Here is a 26,284-nt window from a genome sequence, read left to right as displayed (position 1 = left end):
GGTGGCCTGGGCTGGGTAGCCGTAAAGAGGGACAGAAACTCAGGGATTACGGATGCATCTCAGGAGACTCAGACTTACTGATGGGTCACACTGTGAGAAACCCACTCACTGGTCCAAATTCACTAAGGGGACACGGAGACAGGAGAGCGGAGCGAGGCTTTAATGACGGTCTGGCAGGATTGGGAGTCTGGTGGGCAGGCACACCTGGGGAGTTTGGCCCCAGTAATTTACCTCAGTGCGTGCGTCCCTCCCCTGGTTCCTCATTGGCTGAGTACTGCAGGGTTCACATTCTTTCCCGGACGTTGCCTAAGCCAGTTACATCTTTCTTATTGGTACATTTAAAAAACTCAACCAGGTATAGCCAGGCCCTTATCAATTCCCACCCCTACTCTCAGCCTGAGCAGCTTCCATTACATGGCCTTTTGTTAATACCTTACTGTTAAAATGTTTTAAACCTCCTGGTGGGAGTAAATCACATTTAGGTTTTATGCTGTTTTCTAACGGCTGTGACAGTTTCTCAGGCTTTCCTTGTTTCGGATGCCGTGACAGCTTTGAGACGTCCTGGTCAGGTACTTTGGAGAGTGTGCCTCAGTTGGAATTGTGTGTTTTTCTCATGATTAAACTGGAAGACCATAGAGGTGAAGTGCCACTGTCATCGCATGTTATTAAGGGTGCATGTGTCAATGTTTTGATTTATCACTGTTGGTGTCAGCCTCAGCCGCCTGGCCGGCAACGTTTGTCAGGTTTTTCCACCCTCAGCTCAGTGTTCCTCCCCATACTGTGCAGGAAGTCACTTAAGGAGGCAGGAGTTGTGCTCCACCTTTTTTATTTTGGTATTAATGTACAATCACATGAGCAATATTGTGGTTACTAGGTTCCCCCCTGTGGGATTGATGGGGTTGATACATAATTCAAGTAAGGTAGAAATCAAACTTATAAGCTCACATGACTTGACTGTTTTTCCCACACACTCAGTTGATGTGTAATCAAGGACTGAGTGATGGGAACCAAAGCAGTTCTCATGGCTCGGAGCCATCTTCACACAGTTTGGTATCCTTGAGAAGCGTCGCGACCTTGGGCTAGACTCAAGGCCGGATAATGATGTTTAAGTTCATTGTAAGTTCATTTGCTCAGTAAACATGAGGAGTGTCTTCTCAGCATTGCTCCTGAGCTGTTACGCCTTGAGCCCCCTGGCTGACCCTTTCAGGTCTTCAACGACTCATCACGTCTCCTCCTTTGTCTGCGGCTTAGAGGCAGGGAGGGGACTGACTGGCAAGTGGGGCTCGAACAGGGACCGTTGACAGAGCAGGGAAGCTCCGCTCGGGCGACCCTTGACAAGCAGAGCTGGCAGCTCCGAAGATCGCTGATCCGGTAAGACTCCCGAGAAATCGCGCGTAGGGACAGCGAGACGTCAGGACACTATAATGGGCCAAACAGACCAAAGCAGCTAACCGGAGGACTATTTAAAATTACTCTGTGCCCTCCTAAAAACACCAGGAGTGAAAACTTCTAAGAAGGATTTTGCCCAATTGCATAAATACATTAAAAAATATTGTTATTGGTTGCCGCCCCAGGGAACCCTCAAACAAACAAATTGGGCTAATGTTATGAGATCTTAAGAAAGCTCCTGGACGGGGCGACGCTATGCCTTGGCCTGTCTAGTCTTTATGTAACTTGATCACTCTCGCTTTGCAACCTTTGCAAACTCCCCCTTTTTAGGGGCTCGCCCGGGATGACCTCAGAGGTGAGCATCAGCACCCAAGCCTGCCTTTTCTCTCCCTGTCCTTATAGAAGGGAGCCGTCTGTGGCACACATCGGGCGCTCGTCAGCCACTTAAATGGGAGGAGCCCGGCTGCCGACGTCAAAGTCTCGAGCGACAGTTTCCCCTGCGTCTCCCTCAGTGGATCCCCCGTCTCCCTCGGGAGCCGGGAATGTCAGCTGAGTGGAGGCCCGGATTCCCGTTCAGAGGCGTCTCCTTGGATGCGAGGGACCGAGGAAGGCCGTGGGCACCTGCGAGACTCTAGGCTGAGGCTGCACTTCAGCAGCTTCTGAAAGGCCCGCGTGTCTGGAATCAGACCCCGACAGCCCGACTGGGTGTCCGTGAGGAGCGCCTCTCTCTCTCTGCCTCTGACTCCCAGCCTGCTTCTTCAGCCTGCCGTGGCCTCTGAGTGAGGCAGGGGGTGTCCCTAACTCTCTTCTGATTTCATCAGTCTCACGGAACCTGACGCTCATCCCCACAAGGTAGGAGACCCACGCTTCGCTCTTATTCCTGACTTAATGCTGCACTCTTTATCTCATAAAATGTGTCTGGGCACCCATTAGCCACTTAAAAGATGATTAGTGGTGGCTACCAGTCTTAAGTCTCAGGTGAAAGGTTTCCCGGTGTCTGCCGCTCCTTGATCCCCCGCCTCTGGACCAATGGGAATGTCGGGGAGTGGTTGAGCCGATTTCCTACTTTCCTATCCTAATCGGCGGACTCCGAGGGCGGACTGGATCAGTAGACCGTGGTCCTTAGATCTCAGCTCCAGCTGATTGATCCTATGGCGCTGAGTGAACCTCCAGCTAGGCTGCTGCCTATGCGAAAGATGCAGATGATCCCGACCTCTTATCTCACAGATCAGATCTCTTACAGTAGGTGATTAGCAGGATAATTCCCAAGCAGTGAGAGAAACTGGTGTTTAAGGGTATAAACCCCACCATAAATGTCCGTAACAGTCTCTGAATTTTCTCTCTCCCTTTGCAAGGGTTCCTCTGCTCCCTTTCAAAGCAGTCCTGTTAGGCCTGCGCCACTTTTTCCTGTGTAATGTAATGTAAGTGGCGTCTGTAAAGCCATCAAGCTGAAAGGTCAGACCAACAAGTCAATAGCTCTGTTCTGTTAACTCCTTTCCCTAGAGGCAGTCGTCCTGGAGCTGCGCATTTCCTTGTCTGCAGCCCCAGGGAAGCGAGACAAGCCTGTGACTCAGATCAAGACTCTAAGCAGTGAAGAAAAGTCACACAGTCCCTGCACTCATCAGACAGGCAGGGGCCTCTCGAGGAAGGACTAAAGCTCGGGCAGAAGAAACTAGGAAAACTAACAGAGTAATTCAATCCCTAAACTAAGAAAGAAGTGTCTTATCTTCTGCACATAAACCTGGCCTCAACACAAACACTGATTAGAGAGGCTTGGCCCCTGAAAGAAGTATGCGATATAATGTTATGCAGCTAAATACATTTTGCCACAAGGAAAATAGTGAGAAGTCCCGTGCACTACTACAATATGGAAGTAGTTTTCTAAATTCCTTTAGTGAAAATCTATTCTACTTACTGGTTCATCATGATCTTTGAAAATTGGGAAGTCTTAAACTAGACTCCCTGAGATAGAAGAGATTTATATTTTATAACACAGCCTGGCTTTAAACGACTGGTGCTAGAATTGTACTTGCATTTCATTTCCAGCCCCCTGGACACACACAGTCCGTATCAGTTCAGAGCCTTCGTTGGCCCTGTTAGTCTGGGGCCATCTAAACCTTAACCCAGTTATGTAAACTGCTCGCCCTTAGAGTGTATTCTTGAAAACTGAAGTACTTTAATCAAGTAAGCTAAAAAGAAAGAAGGCAATTGAATATTAGTAACTCAAATCTTTAATCAGTTTGTGTGTATGTTTTTGTATGAAAAGTGTTGCTAACTGTAGTCATTATGTCTCAGTCTGTATGTTTGTGTGTCTAAGCATGTAAATGAAAAATATTTCCTACCTCCGGATGGTATTAATAAAAACTGATTTAAAGACAAGCGCTTGTGAACATTGAGCATTCTAAAACTTCCATGAAATCTAATAAAAAATGTTAAGCATTAAAGCTAATTTAAGTGAAACGGACATGTCCTTATAGTTAACAACTGCCAAAGTTTACTTAAAGTCATTTAAGTTGATGTTACCTGTTAAATATTTCAAGAAGATGCCTAAAGAAAAGCTTGACTTTGATGTTTGGTAAAAGTTTTATAAGTAATCTGGCATGGATGCTAAAAATAAGTAAACAAGTGTAGCAAATAAACATCTTAATAATAATACTGTATTAATGTATAATGGTATATATATCTGCAAACAGCCTGAGAATTTTTGTGGTAACCAAAATTCTTAAAGTTTGCTAAGTTATATAGACATATTTTGTGCTTAATGAGAAATTGTGCTGTAAGGCACATTTCCAAAAATGATAAAATATGTTCATAGATGTATCAATCTGAAGAATGCTGGTGTAACAGTTTACAGTGGCCTGTTTTTCAGTGTTCACTGAAGGTTAAGGTACCAAATGGTTTTAAGTTCTAATGAAAACTACTTAATATAATAAGGAAAACATTTCTGTATGCTAAAGAATGTATGTTTTAATAAGAGAAGGTATAAGGAATAGAAATGCATTGTATAGGAAGTAAAAGAAGATAACTATTCAAAAGTATAGCTGTTTGTTTAAAGACAGTGAACACTGAATGTAAAAGGAAAGTTGTAAAAAGTTTATAAAAAATTGATATAGTCATGCTATGTGAAATTAAAGCAAATAAATCTTGATATCAAATATACAGCAAGACTAGAATTTTTGTTTGTTAAAAGAACAAAAGTTTATTACTCTACCTTTTATGTTGAAAGATTGTAAAAAGTTTTCTGATTGTTTATTAAAACAGTTTCTTATGCTTAAAGTCTCAATGAATTGTCTGAGTATTTAAGAAAATGAGATCTTAATATTAAAAAGACTAAGCTAAGTGTTGTTAACTACGTAACCTGCATTTGCTTTTAAACTTTCTTATTATCATTCTGGTTAAATAATAAGTGTTATTTAATAACTATAATTCTATTTAGGCAAGCGCCTTAAAAACTTTTGACAACTTCCCAAGACCGAATTTAGAAAAGTGTTTTTACCTGTAATTAACTCTGATATTTTCCAGAGGGCCCCTGGAACATGTCAGAGGAATTTCTTCTCCTCATCAAGGAAAATATTTGACTAATTTGGCGTATTTCCCCGATATATATTTGCCTGGAGAGCACCGTCAAAGGGAATGATGGCAAACTTTAGTACTGAATGTTGTAAGTTACAGAAATAGCACTCCTCCCCCTGAGACGCTTACTCCTGATGCCCAATTAAATTTCCCTGTGAGCACTGCGAGCATCACGGACTGTGTATGTACTCACTGTACTCATGTAGCCTCTTACTGTAATTCCACAATCAATGTGAAATGGTCTTCTGGATATAGACTTCCAAATGGTTGGGTAATTTTGTGTAATGACAACACATCAAGCCCTTTCTTCCCACTACCGAGGTGTTTGTGGGGTGGGACGCATTCTTCCTGATCTAATAGACCGTCCGGATATAAGCGTAAGAGACGTCTCTGCGCTCTGCCGTCAGATTGTGAGGAAAACTTGAAACTTGGAGATCCTGCCGCTGTTGCAGCTGCAGCTGCGTTCCTCCTGCCGGTTCCTGGACTTGTCGTAGGAATGCAGAAAGAGATCTCTAAGCTGGCCTGTGCGTACAGCAAAACAACAAATTTGACTGCTTCTATATTATCGGAACTCAACCCAGACCTGGGAGAAGTGCGAGCTGCAGAGCCTCAGGATCGCGCTGCTGTGGACCGTCTGCTGTTAAAAGAGCACGTAGGATGTGAACAGTTTCCAGGAATGTGTTGTCTCAATTTGTCTGATTCTCCTCAAACTATTCAGAATCAATTAGATGATATCCATCATATTGTCAATAAGTTTTCACAAATGCCTGGGTTACCTGACTGGTTTTCTTGGTTTCGTTGGATATGGCCAGTAATTGTAGGCCTGCTTTTACTATGTATCTGTATTCCTGCTTTGTTAATGTGTGTACGCAATTTAATTAGTAGTTTGTTAAAACCTATATGTGCTTACGTTACTCTACAGGAAATCATGTCAAAGAAATAATCAATCTTCTCATATTCTAGAAATACTCAATCTTCTCATATTCTCTTCCATCTGCTACTTCCATAGCTTTTTTTCTTCCTTTCAAAATACAGCTCTTTACTAGAATTCGTGCCTTATACTTAAAATTGCTGTGCATCATAATCCTTTTCACTGGCAAAGATGTCTTAAAGCAAGTGCTGGACACAAGCCACGGGGCATAAATCTGTAAAGAAGTGGAAAACTAACCTTTTCAAAGGATATTACTTCTCTCTCACCAACTTTACATCTCCGGAAGATGGCTGGTTAGCCAGAGACGGGTAAGATTCCTCAAGGGAGGAACAACCTAAGACAGGCACAGTCGCAGGGGGGCCATCAGGTGAGAGATGGGGGGCCAACAGAGGTGAGGCTTAGAACCTCACCCCCCCTGTTTTGAGAGAAAGCTTCTGCATCCATGGATGTTTTAATGCCCTTGTCTAGCTTGGATTAACACTTAGTCTACAGGCACACACCTGATCATCTAAATTTGCTCTCTTACAGCACTAAACTATGTTTTCTACCTTTATCTTGCATCTACCTACCACTTCAGCATTTTATTTAAAATAATAATAATAATAATAATGATAAGGGAGAAATGTGGGATTCACATATAAATCAAGTATAAAAATCAAACGAATATTCATATTTGACCTGATTGTTTATAGTTCATAATGCGTGATCAAAACCGAAAGTTCCTGTGATGACTGCCCTTGTACTGTTCACCATGTAAGAACTTATTCACTATGTAAGAATTTGTTCACTGAGGGAGGCACAGGGGGAGGCAGCATGAGAACATCAGCTGCGCAGCATTGAGCTGAAGGTAAGAGAGCTTCTGAAGACACAGGTAGCATTGCTGCGAGTCTCAGCAGAAAAGGGGAAGGTTGTAGCAGAGGATGCACTCGGGGAGGGGAGAGAGGTGCCATCAGCCCTAGAAATGGAGGATCTGGGGAAGGATGAAGGGGTGGTGCCGGAGGCCCTGGCGCCTCCTGCATTGAAAGCATGCCCAGTGGTTATAAAGAAAACAAAGACCCTGCAGCTGAAAGTCCCCCAGGAGAGGGGCAGCTCCCTCCCAGGTCGGGGGGTGCTCTGTGGTCTGCCTCTGTGCTCAGGCTGAGCCAGTGGATTTGGACTCCGGGTTTAGGCAGAAGCCCTCAGAGTCAATGTCAGCTTGGCTCCTGCGTCTGTGGGACTTGGGGGTGGATGGAATTGTTCTGTCGGGATCAGAGGTGGGAAAGCTGTCTTCCCTGACGGTGCAGTGTGCCTTGAGGCAGCAATTACAAAATGTGAGGTGACAAGTACAGTAGCTGAAGCAACGAGAAACCGGAAAGAAATAAGACCTGTTACTCATAGGAGGAATTTGAGGGGTCTCGTGAGGGTTACAAGGACCCAGATGTGGTTTAATTTGATCCAGGCAGGAGTAGATGGAAGGAAATTAGATGGGAAGTCAAATAGGATCTCACTGGAGCTGTGGCAACAACTGAAACCAGAGCAGCAGTTCCAGCCATCAAGACCAAAGAGGCAGAGGTCAGAGCCAGAGCCACGAGTCCGGCCTGTGTGTCTGCAGGACTTCCTGCTGGAGAGGCTGGAGAACAATGTTCCAGCTTCCTTGCACAGGGACCATTGCAGAGGACTGAGGGCACAGAGATTGGGAGGAGAGAATCCTGGAGGTGTGGAGGGTGGATTTTCACCTGGCCCTGGTTGACTAGCCCACTGCACACCTGTGGGCAGTTTGACTCTATAAAAAGAGCTTCTCCCAGTGCTCTGGGCACCACACAGTGGCAGGGCTGCAAGGCTGCAGGAGAGCAGAGCAGAGGCTGGAGTGGTGGCGGCAGCACCAAGGACAGAGGCCCAGAGGATGGCTGTGCAGTTTGACTGTGCAAACAGAGGGGCCCAGAGGATAGCTGTGAGGACAGGGGGACCCAGAGGCAGAGACCAGCTTGCTGCATGCAGACTCGCTCCGAGTGAATGGGATTCTAGTGACTGACCTGCCACCTGGAAATAAAGTTGGGTATATCCCTTTCACCCCAAGAACGTTTTGCTGTCATTTTCTTTGGTCACACTGAATCCATAGCCAACGTGCCCAGGGCTGAAACCCATTGGCAAGACAATACTTAAAGTGATTCGTCATCTGAGATAATGGCACCCAAGAGTGGAAACGACTGGCTGACACCAGAGCTCAATTTTGAGCAAAAATAAGTCACCATGTGTGAGACAGACCTAGGCATAGAAGCATACAGGGACTTGTGTGCTGATACTATTATCAGTTAATAAGCTCCAAGTACATGTACGGTTCAGACCACAAAAAGAACTCTGTTTCAAGTGGTATCTTTAAAAAACATTCAACATGAATGCATTTCCTTCAACAGTTTTAGATTAGTTTTAAGTAATTTTTAAAAAGTACAAAGAAGAGTAATGGAGGGATCTGGCAGAGGGTAGTTGAGCCAAGTGAATGAAGTTGCATCAGCTGTGATGAGACAAATTGGTACCAGGTGCCTGATGTTTTCCAAAGGACACAATCTCTGCTATGATATTGACCAGAAAAACACATAAATCATAATCTAAATCTAATCATGAAAAACATCAGTTTTATTCAAACATCAAGACACGTAGAGCACCTATATCCCATAATCTCTAAAAATTCATATAAGTAAACTGTCTTTAGCATACTAGAGAGCCTGTCCCTTCTAATTCCTCTTATTTTTTCAGAAATTTCTGGTTATTCTGGGCCATTAATGCCATCCTATTTAGATGTGCATTTTCTTTATCCTGTTCTTCATGGAACTGATGGAGCATCCGGATGGGACCTAAAGACTACATATTCTCCTTCTCCACTGAAACCCCAGCAGCCTATACCCCCCTTCATCCCACATAGGGATCTCGGATATCAGCGCCTTCCCGACTTGATTTGCCACAAAGGGGACATTTTCAGTCGTGGCAAGTCATTAATCAAAGGCGGGCGTTGCTCAAGGCACAGGGTGAAAATGGAGAGAAGGCTCTGCGATGCAGGGGAGAAGTGCTCTAAAGAACGACCCTTGTCTGACAGAAGAGGAGCAGGGGGGAAAAGTAGCTGAAATCACACTTGTTAGGCAGGAACACCAGAGACACCGAAGTAAATGTTGACACATTCTCAAACCACGGCATCTCAGGAGGGAAAGAGGACAGAGCCCTGGCACAGGACATGTCCTTTACCTGAGAACCTGCCATTTCTTCCTCTTCTTTAGCTGAGTTTCCTCCGCGGGTAAGACTATGTGGAGGAGTCACCTATGCTTCTTGAGAACATGACTTCAAAGCCTGGGGCACAGACCCTCCCCCGGCCACCACCACACCCACAGGCAGATGGGACTCGAAACCCAAGAAGTCCACCTTTGTCTTCTGTCTCTGGAGAGATTCAAGAACAATGAGCTGCAATGAAGAGACCAAACTCGGGGTTTCTCCTCCGTCTCAGGGGCTCCCTCCGTCCAGAGACGCCCTAACGCGCTGCTGCAGCTGACCCGCCCCGGTCACCGCCCCCGCAGCCAGAGGCCGGGCTCCACTCCCACGGTCATCTCGGGAGCTCCCACCCTTGGCCCTGGCCTCACCGGGAATCACCTGGAGCACTTAATGAACAGCACGCTGATGTTCACGGGCTGCCCGAGAGTCTCTGGGAGGAGGGCACGGCGATGGCAGTTCTCTGAACGCCACGTGTGATCCTGACTGGGAGTCCGCGATGAAAGCTACTCATCTAAGCCTTGCTTCTCAAGCCTTAATGGGCATAAAAATAATTCAGATGGATGTTCACGAGACTTACTGTGATTATTCTGAAACAGACGCAAATATCGAATCATTATGTTGTGTACCTGAAACAAATACAATGTTATACGTCAATTATGTCTCAATAAAAATATCACCTGGAGATCAAAAAATAAAAATACACAGAGGATAATTAGAATCAAGTCCTCTCTGGACCTCTCAACGGCAGCCTAGAATGTGACCGGGATTATTTGAAATATATGACTTTTCTAGGAAGGAAAAATGAAGGAGAATAACACTTCGAAGAGATCCTAACTTATCGTTTTTTTCCTCTCCTCAAGGTCTATGTTACATTTCAAGGAGAGGAGCTATTCCTTAAAAAAATAAAATAATAAAAGAAAAAAATGAACGTGGCTAATATGAGAAAAGACCTCTTAAATTACTACAGGATATTTGGGCAGTAGTAGCCACCCTGTTTACAGAATTTCCCGGGGCAAGAGCAGAGACAGAAAGGTGGGGGTGCAGCGTTAAGCGAGGCTCTTATGTGAGCTGCACAACAGATGAGAAGCCCATCTGAGATCCCTAGTGCGCCCCCTGAGTGTAAGTGTTGAAAGAAGATCCAACCTAATACGCACGCCCCTTTGATGGCGCAAATTGAATATTTTTCAAAAACAAGAATCCAATCATTTAAATATGATGAAACATTCCAATACCGACTACATGGGAAATTTCCACTGCAAGGCTTTAGAGAGCTGGTCCCTACGGCCCGGATGCCTCCAGCGGCACCAGGATGCGGTGAGCCAGTGAGACACACCACCGAGGCTTTGAAACACGCGTTTTTCTTCCAGATGTTTTAATTGCACACCGGTACCATCACTGATGACTGAAGAAAGGCATTACTTTTCAGTGTGAAGGTCACATTTAGATTTTTAAAAAATCTCCTTTCATTTTGGTCTCATTTCATTTTATTTTACATTATCTTATGACAGGAAAATGAAACAAAAGGAAAAGGAAGTTTACACACATTTTATTTTAAGTTACAGTTTAAATGAGCATCATGCAGGAGCGTTTCATTTAATTCATTGGGTTGATACCTTTCTGGTTTCCTGAGATGCAATCCATTAATCCCTGTTTGCAGACACCTTGGAATATTTATTGAATAATACAATACAGATTCTAAAACATAATCTTCTTTTATGAATACTGGCACAGTTTCACCCAGCTCTGCAGAAGATTTAAGAAAAATGGCAGGGCAAGATCAGACATTGTTTACATCACACCGCCAGCAAGATATAACCTTACTCTTGGCTGAGCTTTAAGCAAACGCAATGGTTATGTAACCAAGGAAGCTAAAAACTAAACAGGAAAAGTCACAGAGCTGGGAACGAACTACAAACTCACACTATTTGTTAAACTGAGATTTTTATCATGTTGCTCAAAGAAACACTAAAGTTTTTCAAATGGAAAAATGTGACTAATATTTTATCTTTGCTATCTGGATGTGTACATAAATATTTCAGTATTCGAAAGAGGTTATTTAGGCGTCAACTGCAAAATGCCCTGGAGTATTTTGTGATGTTAAGCAGTATTACTGGTTGACCAAATGAAATTTTTGAATGAACTGCATTCTCTCTTCATATAAATATTGGTCATAATTAATGTTTATAATGATTGTTCCTGAAGCATACATCCTTGCATTGTTCTTAAATAGATTTATCTTTGTAAAGTTTTAAGTACAGCCTTGTCAAGGGGCAGAAGAATAATTTGTTAAAGTCCTCATAATCAGAGTACCTTTAAATTTTTGACAGAATGGAATCACCTAGTATATTTTGTATTTCATCTGCAGTAGAATCTTTAATATATCTGTAAGTACTTTTAAAATCATTTAAACAATGAAGCTATAATGTGAATCGCTGTATACGAAAAGAAAGCTGGAGAGAAATAAAATTGCATTAAAAATGTATGAATTGGAGAACATGTTAGGCGCTGTGTATTCACAGATGAGCAGGACACAGACTGCTTACCATCTAGTGCATGAGATGCAGAGAGAAGATAAACAATTAAAATATGGTGGCCCAGTAGTTTAACAAGGAAAATCATATCCAAGTACCTTGCAGGGGCACCTAAATGAGTCTTGGCAGAGGAAGGGTCCCTGCAGAAGAACTCTCTTCTAAGGAGCAACAGTGAGCCAAAGAGAGTATAACTCATTGTAAATGTACAGGACGTTTGGTGTGGCTAGAGGAAGGGACATGGGAGGCTGAAGGATGAGGCTGAAGAAGGAGCAGATGTGGACAGCCCTGGAGCCACGTAAGGAGCTTACAACTTCTTCTAAAAGAACAAAAAGAAAAACCAACCACCCCACCAGAGCATTTTAAACAGCTGACTGATGTGGCCGCGTTAGCTCTTCAGGATGACCCTTTTGGTTGCATTTGGATGATGAATGGAAGGAATGCAAGACCAGAATCTAGGAGAGGATCAGGATCGGGAGCTCTGTTAGTCAGTTTTCCAGAGAAACAGAACCACTAGGGCATCTATAGGAGTCGGTTCCTGCGGTTAGAGAGGCCGAGAAGCCCCCTAGCCTGCCGCCTGCAGGCCGGGGAAGCAGAAGAGCCAGTGGTGTGATTCAGTCTGAGACTGGACCCGAGACCCCAGGGAACCAATGATGTTACATCCAATCAGAGGCCCGATGCCCCAGAGGTGCAGGGGTCACGGTGAGGTGTCCCAGCTCAACACAAAGTGAGAGGGAGGGAGAGCGAGTGGGAGAATTCGCCCCTCCTTCACCTTTTTTTGGTCTATTTGGACCCTGAATGGAGTGGGTGAGGGGAGGTCTCGCCCCTTAGTCTACTGAATCAAACGCTAGTCTCTTCCAGAAACATTCTCACAGACACACCCAGAAATGTTTCACCATCTTTCTGGGCTCTCCACCCAGTCAAGTTTCACAGCGTCAACCACCACAGGAGCCTATAGCATTAGCCCAGGGAGCGGTTGTAACAGCACCGAGGTAGGAAGGAGGGAGAAGGTGGATTCGGAGACCCTTAGAAGGTATTGGGCTGACTGTGCTCAGTACAGGAAAGCAAACAGGCTGCTGCATTCGCTGAGACAGGTACAGGGAAATAGGACTAGGTGGGGGCAAGGAAGAAGAAAAAGGTCACGTCAGACATGCCACGTTTCCTTTGCAAAGCTTGGATGTGGATGTCAATGAAGCAACTGGATACATGGGAAAATCTGGACAGTCATTAGGGAGTTTTGAAATATAAACAAGATTTAAACATTGCCATCTGTTCCAAATATACATACACAAGTCAAAGAAGACCACAGTCTAAATGCATTACATATAAAGATTTTACTAAAGTAAGAAGAGTCTAATCAGGAGGGTAAACAACTGGGAGAGGAATTGGAAGATAACCTATGAAAAATTGTTTTTTAAAAAACGGAATACAGGAGGATTAGACGGTAAATGAAACATGTCAGAGGGCTAGGTTCAAAATGTGTCTTTCATTAGAGACGCAGACCTAGCCACTGCTCTGATGTTGCTCTCGTGTTTCATCTTTCTGTTGGTTTCTGTCTGCGGGGTCTGTCGGTCTTGGTAAGATCCCTCAGCTCCCGCAGCATCTCAAGGCGATCTGCACTAAGGAGCTGCTGTGACTACCTGTTTCCCGTGGAGGAAAGATCCATAAATGACAGCTCAGGTTATTTGCCAGTTATGTAGTTTAAAAATTCTTTGGCAGATAGGATTAAAGTATGAGAATTGATCCTGAACTACAGGTGGACTTGTGAAATTATAAAGATAGTATGTTCACCACGGCATCTCCCACTGCCCAATTTAAAGGTGCTGGGTAGGAGGTCAGTGGAAAAGGGAAGGCAGTTACACGGCACTATTTGAAATATTTTACATAAATGTTTTGTAAGAGACTACTGCATTATGTTAAGGAATGAAATTTTTTTTTTTTTTTTGCTAAGCAGAATCTTTATCCAATCATTTGATTTACAAATGAGATTTCACTTAGACTCTCGAGTCTTCCGGTCAACCCAGTTTTCAGCAGAGCATTCTTTTCCATGGTATAATTGTGATGCCTGGTTTAACCTCATTTTCCAAATGAGTAATAAGAAAGGCTTTATTTTTTTCTCCATACTTTCCCCTCAACAAAACATTCTGTTGTCTCATCATTCTCAGAGAGAGAAACTTGCTGACCACATTCCGCAGGAATCCTTAACCATGTCGTGGGCTTATCTGCTGCTCCAAAGCAGGGCTGAGCCTCCCACAGATCCCCAGGTTGTCACACTGTAAGTTGGCTGCGTGATCCAAAACAAAACAAGACAGGCGACATCTCTGGGTTTTCCTTTGGAATGACCAGGTTACCTGAAATCAAATGGTTAATTACGTAGGCACAAAAGCCAAAGTTGCTTGGTCGATTTGTTCCAGAAGGGTTTTAGGTATTTACAAACATGTATACAATGTAGCAAAATAAAACTTTCCAACTTGTAGTAAGAATGAAAGATAAAGAACATGAAGGAGGAAAGGAAGAAGGGAACGGGAATGAGGGCAGGATCCCAGATACAAGAGGTGGTATCCACTTGCAGAAGAGGAACTCAAAATGTGCTCTAAGCTTGTATCATCAAGGGGAAAATGACATTTAAATGCAAGGATGACAGTATCTATGAGGTAAAAATGAAGCGTTAGTGCAGAAGTCTGTAGCATTTTGATGTGCAATCTGAGAGTAAGAGAGGGGATGCTTTACAAAGGAATGAACAATAAAGTCCCATCGTTATAGGAGACATAGCAACGAGCTGTGTCTCATGATGTCCCTTATGGAGGCAGGTGACACAATGCCTGTGTTAGAAGAGGAATCTCAGAAGCGGGAGAGAATTAGGTGTCAAATTACCAATATGAATCCTAGCCAGGAAAGGTTGAGAGCCCCAAGTATGTAACTATAGCTTGTTATTTATAGAAAAAAGATAGTAATAAAAGAAACACCATGTTGAGCAAGATGTATTAACAAGCAGGAATAGCCGAAGTTAATATCCCGGCAATTCAACTGTGGCCGAGTGGGAAGGGCACTGGATTGGAGGAGCCTGCGTCTGCCCTCCGGCACTGCGAGCTCCCAGCAGTGGGGTTCTGGGGGCAGGTCGTGGATGACCTCTGCGGACCCATATGTCACATCTGTAAAATGGTGTGAATGATACCAATTCAGGTTTATCTGAAGATTCAGCAAAACATTGCACATAAAAAGCATTTCATTACACCATCTGAAATATTCTTTCATTATGTGAAAGATCTTTTAACTATAGTTTAAAGATATATTTCAAGTATATTGTAAATTGTTTTATAACTCCCACATGATAATCTATTTTTATGTGAATTCACATAAGATCTAGTGCAAGATATTTTGTTATTATTACTAATAATACCCACACTTTGAGCTCCTAGAATGTGAAAATCAATCTAGTCAATGCCTGATGTGCTTCATGTTATGTAACCTTAAAAGATCATTTAGAAGCAAATATTATTACTCTACCCATTTTTTAAGTTGTGAAGTTAAAGAAAGAAAGATTCTGAGCTGGGGTTAGAAACTGACATTTGTCAAAAGAGGAGAGGGCAAAACTAAAAGGAACTTTATGAAGGAGGTGAAAAAAAGAAATATTTAAATACAGATGTCAGTTGCACAATAAAATAAGATCTTTTAAGTTTTTGGTATTTATTGGTATCAGGTATGTAATTCCTTTATAAGAACATATTTGAAGACCAATTTTTGAAAAAGATATGTTTGGGATCTGGTAAAAGTTTTCAGGTACTTTGTGTAGAGCATCCCAATCTTTAATGTTCAAATCCCAGGCAGCCGGGCATGCCTCCCGGTCTGATGTCCACCCAGGGAGCCCAGGTGCTTCTGGGATGTGTGCACATCAAGACCCTGCAGGGGCTTATCTGAGCTTTAGGGTGTCAGTGCAAATCATCACGTCAGTTCCTAAACGGTCATTTTGTTGTTGAGTATGTTTTGGGAAGAATCCTTTATTTCCTTTCAAATTAGAAAGTTAGGTTTTAAATGATCCCACAGAAAAACTAATGTTTACATAAACTCACAACTAGTTATTAGAACAGACACAATTCGCTTTGCTCATTTTTGGTCAAACTGCATATTACAAGAAAGGAGAAAAGCAGAAATAAAGACCTACCTTGCTTTCCATCTAGGGGTTATGAAATCCAAGTGGACAACAAAATAGAATTATTGAATAATAAAAAGCACTGAAAATGTTAAGAAAGTGCTAAGACATTATGTTACTCAGAACAGCAAGTATGCCTGTAAGATTCTAGCAGCCAGAGTAACTGTGTTAGCTCACTAGGGCTTCCACAGCAAGGTGCCACAGACTTACACAACAGAAACCGAATTTCACACACTTCTGGAGGTCTACCTCAAGATGGTGTTGGGGTTGGTTTCTTCTGAAGACTCTACTTTGGGGGGCAGATGGCCGTCTTTTCCCGGTGTTTAGATGGTCTTCCCTCTGTGCCACTGGTATCCTAATTTCCTTTTCATATAAGGTCACGAGTCATGTTGGGCTAGGGCTCACCCTCATTTCAACTTACTGACCTTTTGAAAAACACTGTTTCTAAATACAGCCACATTCTGAGGTACTGGAGACTTCAAGTACAAATTTGGGGAAGGGGCACATAAAACAGCCCATAACATTAACATAGTGTAAGCACAGACAAAGAATAACAATGTATGGCCTAAATATTTTTCAATAAATAATAAGAATAGCAGTGTAAATAGCAGATAGTGAACATACATCATAATAATTTAGTATTTTTTATTGATTCCTGATCTTAAAATGCCTGAAGAGTATCAATTTGCTTCTGTGTTATGGTTGTAAAAGCCGAATACTGGGAACTGGTTCTGTATTCCTCCCAGCATCACCCAACCATCCTTATGTGTTTATTGCGAGGAGCTAAGAATCAAAAGGGAAAGAATGGACAGACCCTAGGGGCTTAATACCTAATTGCAGCAACAGTGTGGATGTTTAAAAGAGAAAGAAGAATAAATAACAATACAAATTTGCATGTCCTAAATTCCAAGTGGAAGATGATCTGTCTTCTTGATTCTGAGGTCACAGCAGCCAGCTCTGTGTTGACTTCTAAAGGATTCTAGGAGAAAACCAACATTATTTCTTTTAATTATATAGATAATTAGTGGAATAGAATTTCAGGGGAAGGAACAACAGTGATTCAGCTGCTGAACGCTCCTGGCTGCCAGCTGCTTACTCTTTCTCTGCTTTTGAGTGAGGGAGAAATAGAAAGGTAAAAAAATTCCCACAATTATTTAGAAGTTCCATCATTTGGGGTCCATTCAATTGAAGTTTTGCTATATTACATAAATGATAGAGGAAGAGATTTTTTTTCATATTTAGTTGATGTGAATTCAGTAAACAAAGTAAATACAACCCAAGAGAAAGCAGGCTTGAATTTTAAATGCCTGAATCAGCTTTAATGTCTTTTTAGTGGAAAGAAGATTTGGCCTAAGTCAGTTCCCTATTCCACTGTCAAAAGGGGGAGTAAAAGGGAGGAAAAATGTTGGTTATGTTCTATGTGTACGAACTATTACAGAAGTTTCTGATGAGTAGATTAAAAAAAATACCAAAATATTTTACAATGGCCAAAATACTAGAGTATTTGATTTTGTGGGTAGAAGAACTTGGCACTGAAGTTAACAGATTCTTGTTAGCATTTTCGTATATTAAATGCAGATAATGTGTTCGTTTTAAGCAGATAGAGAGTCTGCTAGAAGAAGAGGTCGGAGAAGCAGCGTAGTGTCAATGGCTACATGTCTACACTCAAATCAAAGCGCTTAGGCATGAAACCCCTAACTTATTACTTCCACGTCCTCAGGCAAATTACTTTTTCTATCTCAGCCTTAGATTTCTCATCTTTAAAAGGGGATAATAATGGTATCTGTCTCATAAAATAACCATGAAGATTTTAGTTAGAGAATACATGAGGAAAATACCTAGCCCCAAATCAACAATAAATGTGACCTATTAATGGTGGCCAATAATTAAGAACATATTTTACATTTACTTCATTTCTAAATAATGGTTTTCAATATCATCAGCACATTAAAATCATCTGAGGATTTTTTTTCTTTAATTCTACTGACTTTACCCTTAGAGATTTTGATTACATTAGTGTTGGGTGAGACCCGGACATCTGTGAGTTTTAAATGTTCCCTCAAGTAATTCTAACATCCAGCCAGAGTTGGAGAGATCGGATGCAAGTAACTCACCCAGATGTGTAGCACTGGGGAGCTCGGGGAGCATCTGGCCAGTCCTAGAGGAACTCTCCCCAGCTGTATTCTGCATAATACTGGCCCCTCAAAGGCTCCTCCCACAGTCAAAAGTAAGTCAGAAGGGATGGATACAGAGTGATGACGGATGTATTTCCGAAGACTCATTTCTCACACTGGCCTTCTAAAATTCTGAATAGTCCTACTTTCAGTAAATTTGTTTACTACTGATGAACCCAGATTTCCCCCCAATTTTATGCAATAAGGAAACAGTCCCCTAAGGAATACTTAACTTCCTGCTGTACAGCATAGTTTGCCAACTATCGCTTCTATTTGCTACAATATCAATCAGTTAATAATTGCATCAATAGTATGACATACATTATTAACATCTGCTAGTTCCAGGCCCTGTTCTAGGTAGTCCTAGGAATTTAAAACTCAAAGGCACAGGGTTTGCCCACTAGAACCATCTGTGGAGTGTTCCCTTTAAATTACAGGTGCCTCAACTTCACACCAGACCTCCTCTCCTGTGAGAGTGGCCCTGCTGAGAGGTGGTCCTTAACCTTCCGCTGAGATTCTCATCATGAGCCGGATCTGGGAATCCCTGAGGCGTAACCTAGCCTTTCATCCTAAACCACTCCAGTTCCAAGCTGTTCTGCAACTATCAATGAAGAAAACAAAGCTGGGAAGAGAAACTATGGACCAACTCTAGAAAAAGAAAGGCTACAAAAAAGGATAGATAAGAAAGGGGAAGTAGACCCCCACCCAGGAAACACAGGGGAGCTGGGGAGGGAGCAGAAAAAGAGGTACGCTTTGGGTCCAACATGGGCTGAGGGGGAACAGCGCTCTAACCTTTATCAGAGAATAACAAACACCTCCTGCCTCTTAAAGATACTGGGGTGAATGGAAGAGGGAGTCTGAGCAGGAGGAATGAAGTGATTGCAAACCTGTGAACTGAATGGTTTAAGACCAGCGACTTCAAACTTGTTCTGACGGCAGAGGAGCTTAGGGATCATCCTGTTCGTGAGGAACCGTATGAAATACTGACATGATAGACTTAGAATATATACACACACTTCTTTTTTCTAAGTCAGATATTATCATTTCCTAGTGGCAGCAGATGATGGGGTGTAAGATAAATATAAAGGACGGGACTTCAGAGAATGTTCCTGTGCCTCTTTGAATACAACTCTGTTAAAGGTGGGATTTTGAAAACTGTATGATCTTGCTTACATTAAAAAAAGGCAATTTTTAGAAACAGAGAGTAGAACGGTGGTTTCCAGGCACTGAGGGATAGGGTTTATGGGGAGATACTGGCTAAGGGTACAAGCTTCCAGTTATAAGAGGAATATGTTCTGGAAATCTAATGTACGGCATGTTGATTACAGTTAACAATACCATATTATATCCCTGAAAAGTTGCTAAGAGAGTAGAGCTTGAGTGTTCTCACTGCCAAAAAATAAAATGGTGAATATATGAGGTGATGGATGTGTTAACTAACCTTGTTGTGGAAATCATTTCACAATACATATGTGTATGAAATCATCACTTTGTATACCTTATAGTTATATTATATTACATGGCAATTTTATCTCAATGAAGCTGGGAAAAATAGGTGGGGTTTATTGGGTGCCACTTTTCCATTCTGGGGATTCCTAAAGCGATTTTTACTTTCAGGTAATATATGTAACTGTATCTCAGATTAAAACATAGAAACTTCATCTTGATGGAATTTTGTGAGAAAAAAATGTGCCCACTGTCCAAATATTGGATGCATGGTTCTAAGAATACAACCTCAACATTAGAGACACATGGTAGATATAATATAGATTTTGGAATTTCTATTTTGGAGGAAGTATACCTCTGTTTAAGACTGGATCTTTTAAGAAGAAAGCCAGATTTATGTGATATTATATGTAATTTTCAAAATTCACTTAATGAAATTGTAAAATGAAACTTAATTTTAACTTCAATTTCAGTGGACAGAGTTTGGATAGAAAGAAGACATCAAAGTCAGAGCTCCGCAGATCGGTTCAGGGCTGCTGCCCATCCTCCTGCAGAAACGGAAGAGCCGGGACGTGGCTGCCATCCCGCGGTTTGCAATCAGCAGGCTTTGGGACCACGCAGGGGCTATTCCCTACCAGGAGACAAAGCATTTCCGGCAGCACTGTGCCCGGGACAGGAGCTGAGACTTAAAGCCATAAGTAGATCATGGAATCCAAATGCTGCAGAAGCATTAGCCCTGAATGCTGAGAAATGACAGAGACTAAGTGAGGATCTATTGGGAGGATTCTCTGACCTTAAGTAATTGTGACTTGATTTCTTTGGAAGATTTTCCCTTCAACAAGTGTATAGAGAAGTGGATAGGGGCTGGGCTTTTAGCTGCAAATCAGTAAGAGGGCAGAAGTGTTCCGTATCTGTGTTAACGACAAGCTTTTTGATGACAAGCTTTTTGTCAGCAAGCAGTAAAGCACAACTAAAAGGACAAATCATTTCTTTCAAAGTAGAAGCAGAAACCAATTATAGCCAAGATTCATTAAGCAAGCCTGGACTTGTTTGCAATCCAAAGCCATCTGTCCAGTTCTCTCTGTGGCTACCTTGGCCACACACCATAACCAAGTCTGAATGATAGAGCTCAGGGTCACGATGCTGGGAAGAATCTGGCGGGCTGGAAGGGTGTCCCAATATCTGGTGGCTCAGGATAAGCTCATTCTCCAATCTTCATGTAGAATTCCCTACAGCCGGAGAGGTAGACCAATTTTGGATGGGAAGCTGAAAGTCTAGATTTACCTTTCTTATGCAGGAGAGTATCTCATAAATTCCTATAAGCAACTGCTACTTGCCACTAGCATTTAGCAGACCCAATTATGAACAAAATAAATATAATAATGACATGAACGGGGCATAGAAAAATATATTTTTCAATTGTTATTTGAGACACTAAGAGAGCTCAGTGAGAGGCATCAAGAGGCTGTGGGGACATAGAACATGTGAAGGAAACAAGACAGGATCTAGGAAACACCGCGGTGGGCTCTGAAGTAGGGTGCACTTCACGTTCCTGAAGAGACGCAGATGGAGATCGAACTCTCTCCTAGCCCTTTGGCTGGGGCCAAATATACTTTTGAGTTTGTATCTAGGTCATAGAAGACTTACTGAGTCCCATCTGCTGTGGGCAAGCACTGGGCTAGGTAGGTACTTCACATGTGTCACTCCCTTTCCTTTTCAGAACAACTTTATGAAGCGAAGAGATGCTCTCTGGGTCTCTCCTCTTGCTAAGTGGCATAATCAGAATTTGAAACTAGGCTGGACTGACTCTATAGCATGTGTTATTTCCACTATACCAGGAAATCATGAGTCATTCTCTACTGATGTATGTTTTTTATTACGTCTAACTAGGAGCAGACTTTCAGAAGCAGCTGACAGTAGTTACGAATTATTGTCAGAAGCAGCAGCTTAATAAAAATTATTACCATGTCTATTTGGTAAACATTATTATTCAGGTAAACAATACTAAAAACCTCGCTCAACAAGTCAATTCATTCATCTACTTTGGCTGCATTTTGCTGCCCACTCACCTTGATTGGCTACCATGATAAAGTATTTTTCAAAAGAACTAAGCATTTCAGAGGGCACATAAAACTTACTTCTGGCCAACTCACTTCCACTATTAATATGTGCCATTACATTTTTTTCAGGACTAAATGCCTTTTCCAGGTTGTATAATGAAGCAATGAAACATTTAATACCAAAGTACATTTTTTTCAAAAGCTGGAGTGGTTTCAAGGCTCCTGTTAAGGAAAAATGTAGTCCTTTCAAAAGGTACCCTTGGCCCACTCCTATGTACTGATGGGCTGGCTCTTTGCAAGAAAGTACATTTTGAGTTCTTCAACTTTTATAGAAGAATATTAGTTCTGCATCAGGCATGTTTGATTAGTAAAGCTATGGATCTCCTTTCAGTTAATAACACAAAGAAATAGCTCATGAATTGACTTCCATTCTATGCTTGCATAAAACTCATTTGAGATTAAGTGTCCATCTCTCTAGATTCTCCAGGCCTCATCCTCTGATAATCTGCATTACCAGAAATCAATGTTCTTGGACTCTGTGCATACAGAGAACTGGGTTCATGTTCTAATCCTCCACTATATATATGTAAATATGGGACCTTCAGAAAACTGCTGACTCACCTTGAACCCAGTTTCCCCACCAGCAAGAGAATTTTAGAAATCCAGTTTAGTTCAGCAAACATCCTTAGAATTACTGTTACATACCATGGTTTGCGCTGGAGTTAGGTATGAGACAAACTCATTCATTTATTGATCTAATTTATTTTGAGTATATACTGTATGTTAGGCATAGTCTTGAGGGATAAGGACAAATCTTTGAACAAGCTGACAACGTCCCCCTCCTGGGAGCTTGTATTTTAGCAAAGTGTTCAGAAAATAAATGAGAAAACCAAGAACTAATTCAATATAAATTCAAATAAGTGGTAGGAACTATGCAGAAAATAAAGCAGAATGAGCAGGTGAGGTCGTGGGAATACCGTTGCTTTCGAAGTAGTCGTCAGGAAAGATTCCATCCAGGACATGGACGTTTGACAGAGGAAAGGTAAGACAAGAGCCCCAAGAAATCTCTGAATCCAGGAGTGTATAGTCTAGCGGGGAACAGAGGAGCAAATACAATGTCCGTGAAGTGCTAGTCAGACATGCACAGAGATGTTCTTGACAGGATGTGTCTAAGCAATGTCGAAGCGCCTCACGTGACGTTACGTGCAGATAGGTTCTCGCCAAATGTTAGTCATCTTTCCTTTCTTTAATATTTAGCATGATGTCCTTCTCCTTTAATCAATAGAAGAGAGAACCACTTGAACTGTCATGACTTCTAACTCAGGAAGGTACACTTGGTCTAATTAGATGTCTAAGGAGCATACGCTTCCTTTTTTTGAGGCAATAAAAATTATAAAATGCCACAGCCTTCCCTCTTCTCTTGGCTTCTAGTACGAGCTGTGGTGCTGGACTTCTGCCCTGAGCCTCTACTTCTCATTGTGGCTTTATTTCTAATTGCCTTTATTATTATTTTAATGTCATAAGCTGTCTCTATGCTTTTATATATCTAGACAGAAAATTTTTGAAATAAAAAGCATGTTCACCCAGTTCAGTTATTTTTTTTGTTTGAACTGTACAAAATAGTTCCAATATTGCCTTTTCCACACAGTCCCCGTCTCCAGGATCTTGGATATGATAGAGGCAGGAAGTTAGTAGAGAAAATCACTTTAACCCACTCCATTACTTTACCATCAGATATTTGGGTTTTTTTCAAAGCATATAATCTACACTAGAACCTTATAAATGCAGTCTTCCTGGAGTTGAAGGTAAACCATTAATAAAAATCTGAAATATAGACTCTCTTCATGCACATGTACAACGTAGTGAGCGTTTAAGAACACGCCCTTTGGACTCTCACACTGATGCTCAAATATTGTTTCCTCACTGAGGCTTAGTATGTGTTTCAGTCTCGCTGGGTCTCATCTGCAGAGTGTGAGAAATAACACCTACCTCATAGGATTCTAATGAGGTGGAAGACTTTACATAGATTAAACAATATTTATAAAGTGCTTAGCAAAACACCTGGTACATAGCCAGCAACCAAAACAGAAATTATTATTCAGATTTCCTATCAGTTTTATCTACAGAACAATTACTGGGCTGATACATGCTATCACAGGGAGATGAAGTCTTGGAAGACTAATAATTTTTGTCAAGGATTACAGTATACCAACAACCAGGTTGCTCAGAAGCCCTGTATCCATCACGCTTCAAGCACTAGCAGCAGCAGGCTGTGTCAGAACAGCGTCTGTCCACAAAAATCCAATCACATCCATACGGTCAGAGCTGACGGGGCTAATCATGGGAGAAAGGCCAAGAGCTGGTGTTTGTAGTGTGGGGAAATAGGAACGTGAGGCTAAGATAAGCCTAGAAGTACAAGAGACAGGCAAGCTGGGAGTACGGTTAGCTGAAGAGATGGTACCAAATCTAAGAACCAAATCAGCTTAAACCTGCGTGGGCACATGACCATTCTAGGGCAAGGGGCTGTGTTTGCTAGGAGTGGGGCAAGTGGGTGGACTGGGATTGCTTGATCTGGCCGTGGGCATGGAGGAGCCCCAGAAGAGAGAACTGGGTCCAGGAAAAGCAATTCCAGTCACTGCAGGGATTCAGGCATAAGGCAGGAATCCAGGCTGCAGGTCAGAGGACCAAAGCAAGCCTCCATTCAGAGCTCATGCTGTAACTGCTTATGTTTTCCTTCCATAGAAAAAGATGTTCCCAAATCCAACTTGAGGTAAAATGGTCTCAGCAGTAAAATGTCTCCAAAAAGGAGTAGAAGCCCAACAGCTTAACAAGTCCCACAAGATACAGAGACAATTTTAAAGGCAGAGAGTTTGCTGTGTAAGCAAATGTGACACAATGACTTTCATTCATTTGGGATTTTACACAGATGATATACACAGCAAGGTGAGGTTGGCTAATTTTCTGATGCCTATTATTTTCTTCTAGTAGTTTAAAACTAATAAATTCAACTTCTAAATCTCTAATTTTTAGAACTGATTTGTAAAACTTTGAGGATTAGCAACAGAAAAACAATGGCTGGAATGGCAAGAAGTCTCTTCTTTCTGTTTACATTTGTGCAAAATAAATAAATAAGACTCTTCACCACCTGAACGATTATCTTCTGCCTGAGGAATTTTGTGTTTATAAGCTGACATTGATAAAATCTCCATAGAAACATGCTTATTGTATCTAGTGACTGGAAGAGAAAGAAATAGAATCCCTAGTCTTCTGGCGAAGATGCAGCTATAGAGATGATGGATGTCGGCAGCAGGGAGAGGCATCTGTGAAACTAGTCATGGCTGACACCCTGTTCCAGCACATGATGTTTGACACTTACTCACAGGTCACTAAAATGATTATGTGCTCGAGTCAATCCATGTCGACAAACCAACCTTTTCCTGATGAAAAAGGAGCCTGCAATTTTAAAGAGTGATTCCAATTTAGGTTTAGCTTTCAAGTCAGTATAGTTTATATTAATAAAAACAAGGGAACTTTCAGCACTGAGACACAATAAATAAATAGCCCCTTTTTTGTTCCTTTTATGCTGGCAGCAGTGAAATCAAATCAGATTTAATACAAGCTTAGAAGACAATGTGACATAGACTACCTAATTGAACCATGATTTGGTAATTCAAAAAATTGTTGTCATCCTAATCCTAAACGGGAATGCCAGAAAGGTCTGACACATCGATCAAGCAATAAGAAATGTAAGGATTGCTGTATTTCCTAAATAAAAAATAGTATTCCATTCTTCTTAAATGTTCTCTTGTGGTCATAAAAACTGGGTTGCAACTTTGACTGTAAGTCATCTTTTAGCCATTAGCAGAAACAACTGAAAAACAGCCTCCCAGACCCTGACAGAGGGAGGTCAAGTTTCCATGGGTAGAGGGGGCAATGGCAGCATTAGAGCCTCCTGAATTTTTCTCAACAAGGATAGATCCTGAGTTCAGGAGCCAAGAGCCCCAGAAGGGAGCAAGAAGTTCTGGCAGCAGGTCCCAGTGCAGGGGGGTGACAGGGAGATGGTCTCTGCCTCTCGTGTGGTTTGTTCACGGGCCGTCATGCAACATGGCCCTCCTGAACTCTTGCAACACATCTCAGAGGACAAATGCTTGACTTAGGCAGTATCAAAAAATTTTAACAAGATTCATTAAAAAGCTTTCTCAAATTAAAAATATATTGTTATTCAGCTAAAGAATTGTACAAACATTTCAGCATTTTATCTCCTACTATTGCAATTTTTTATACTGATGTGCTCCAAGCACGAGAAAATGAAGGAGAGTCCAGGACAGGCTCACATCCTATAAGAAAGTTCAAACCTCCTGTTTCTTTAACTCACACTTTCTTAATCAACTCATATTGATACACATTTGTTGCATTCCTAAAGACCTTTCAGTGCAAAGAAAATCAAAATGTGGTTTAGGCTGTGAACGAATTTTTGGCTAGGAGAAAAGGGAGAAATACAGATGTAGAACACAACAGTGACCCAACGTGCTGCTCTGTGCCCTGCTGGAGGCCTACATGTAGGACCAGGACCCCTGGGTGAGCTATGTGGCTGTTCTATGTCACTGCCACCAATGAGAAACTTTAGGGTAACTGGAAAGTGGTAAATTGTTCCCAGGTCTCTTTTAGCACCTCTCCACCCTTTCTACTGGCTCCCAAACTTGAAAACCCTCATTGTCCCCAGTTGTACTCCCCTTTAAAAGCCTCTCATAATTTCCTGCACACTTGGAAGAAAACTTAAACTCCTAGGAATTTTG

The 26,284-nt window shown here is 42.0% G+C and overlaps 1 long non-coding RNA gene across 1 annotated transcript; it reads left to right on the top strand.

Annotated features, from left to right (window-relative positions):
- Positions 1–92: 92 nt before the first annotated feature.
- Positions 93–24,939, top strand: LOC140847058 (uncharacterized). The gene is made up of 3 exons (XR_012126664.1): positions 93–1,371; positions 1,792–2,241; positions 19,902–24,939. It is a non-coding gene; the product is annotated as an uncharacterized lncRNA (long non-coding RNA).
- Positions 24,940–26,284: the final 1,345 nt, after the last annotated feature.

Source organism: Manis javanica, chromosome 17 (genome assembly GCF_040802235.1).
Source record: "Manis javanica isolate MJ-LG chromosome 17, MJ_LKY, whole genome shotgun sequence".
In the NCBI taxonomy this organism is placed as follows: domain Eukaryota; kingdom Metazoa; phylum Chordata; class Mammalia; order Pholidota; family Manidae; genus Manis; species Manis javanica.
This window is presented reverse-complemented; position numbering and strand designations above follow the sequence as displayed.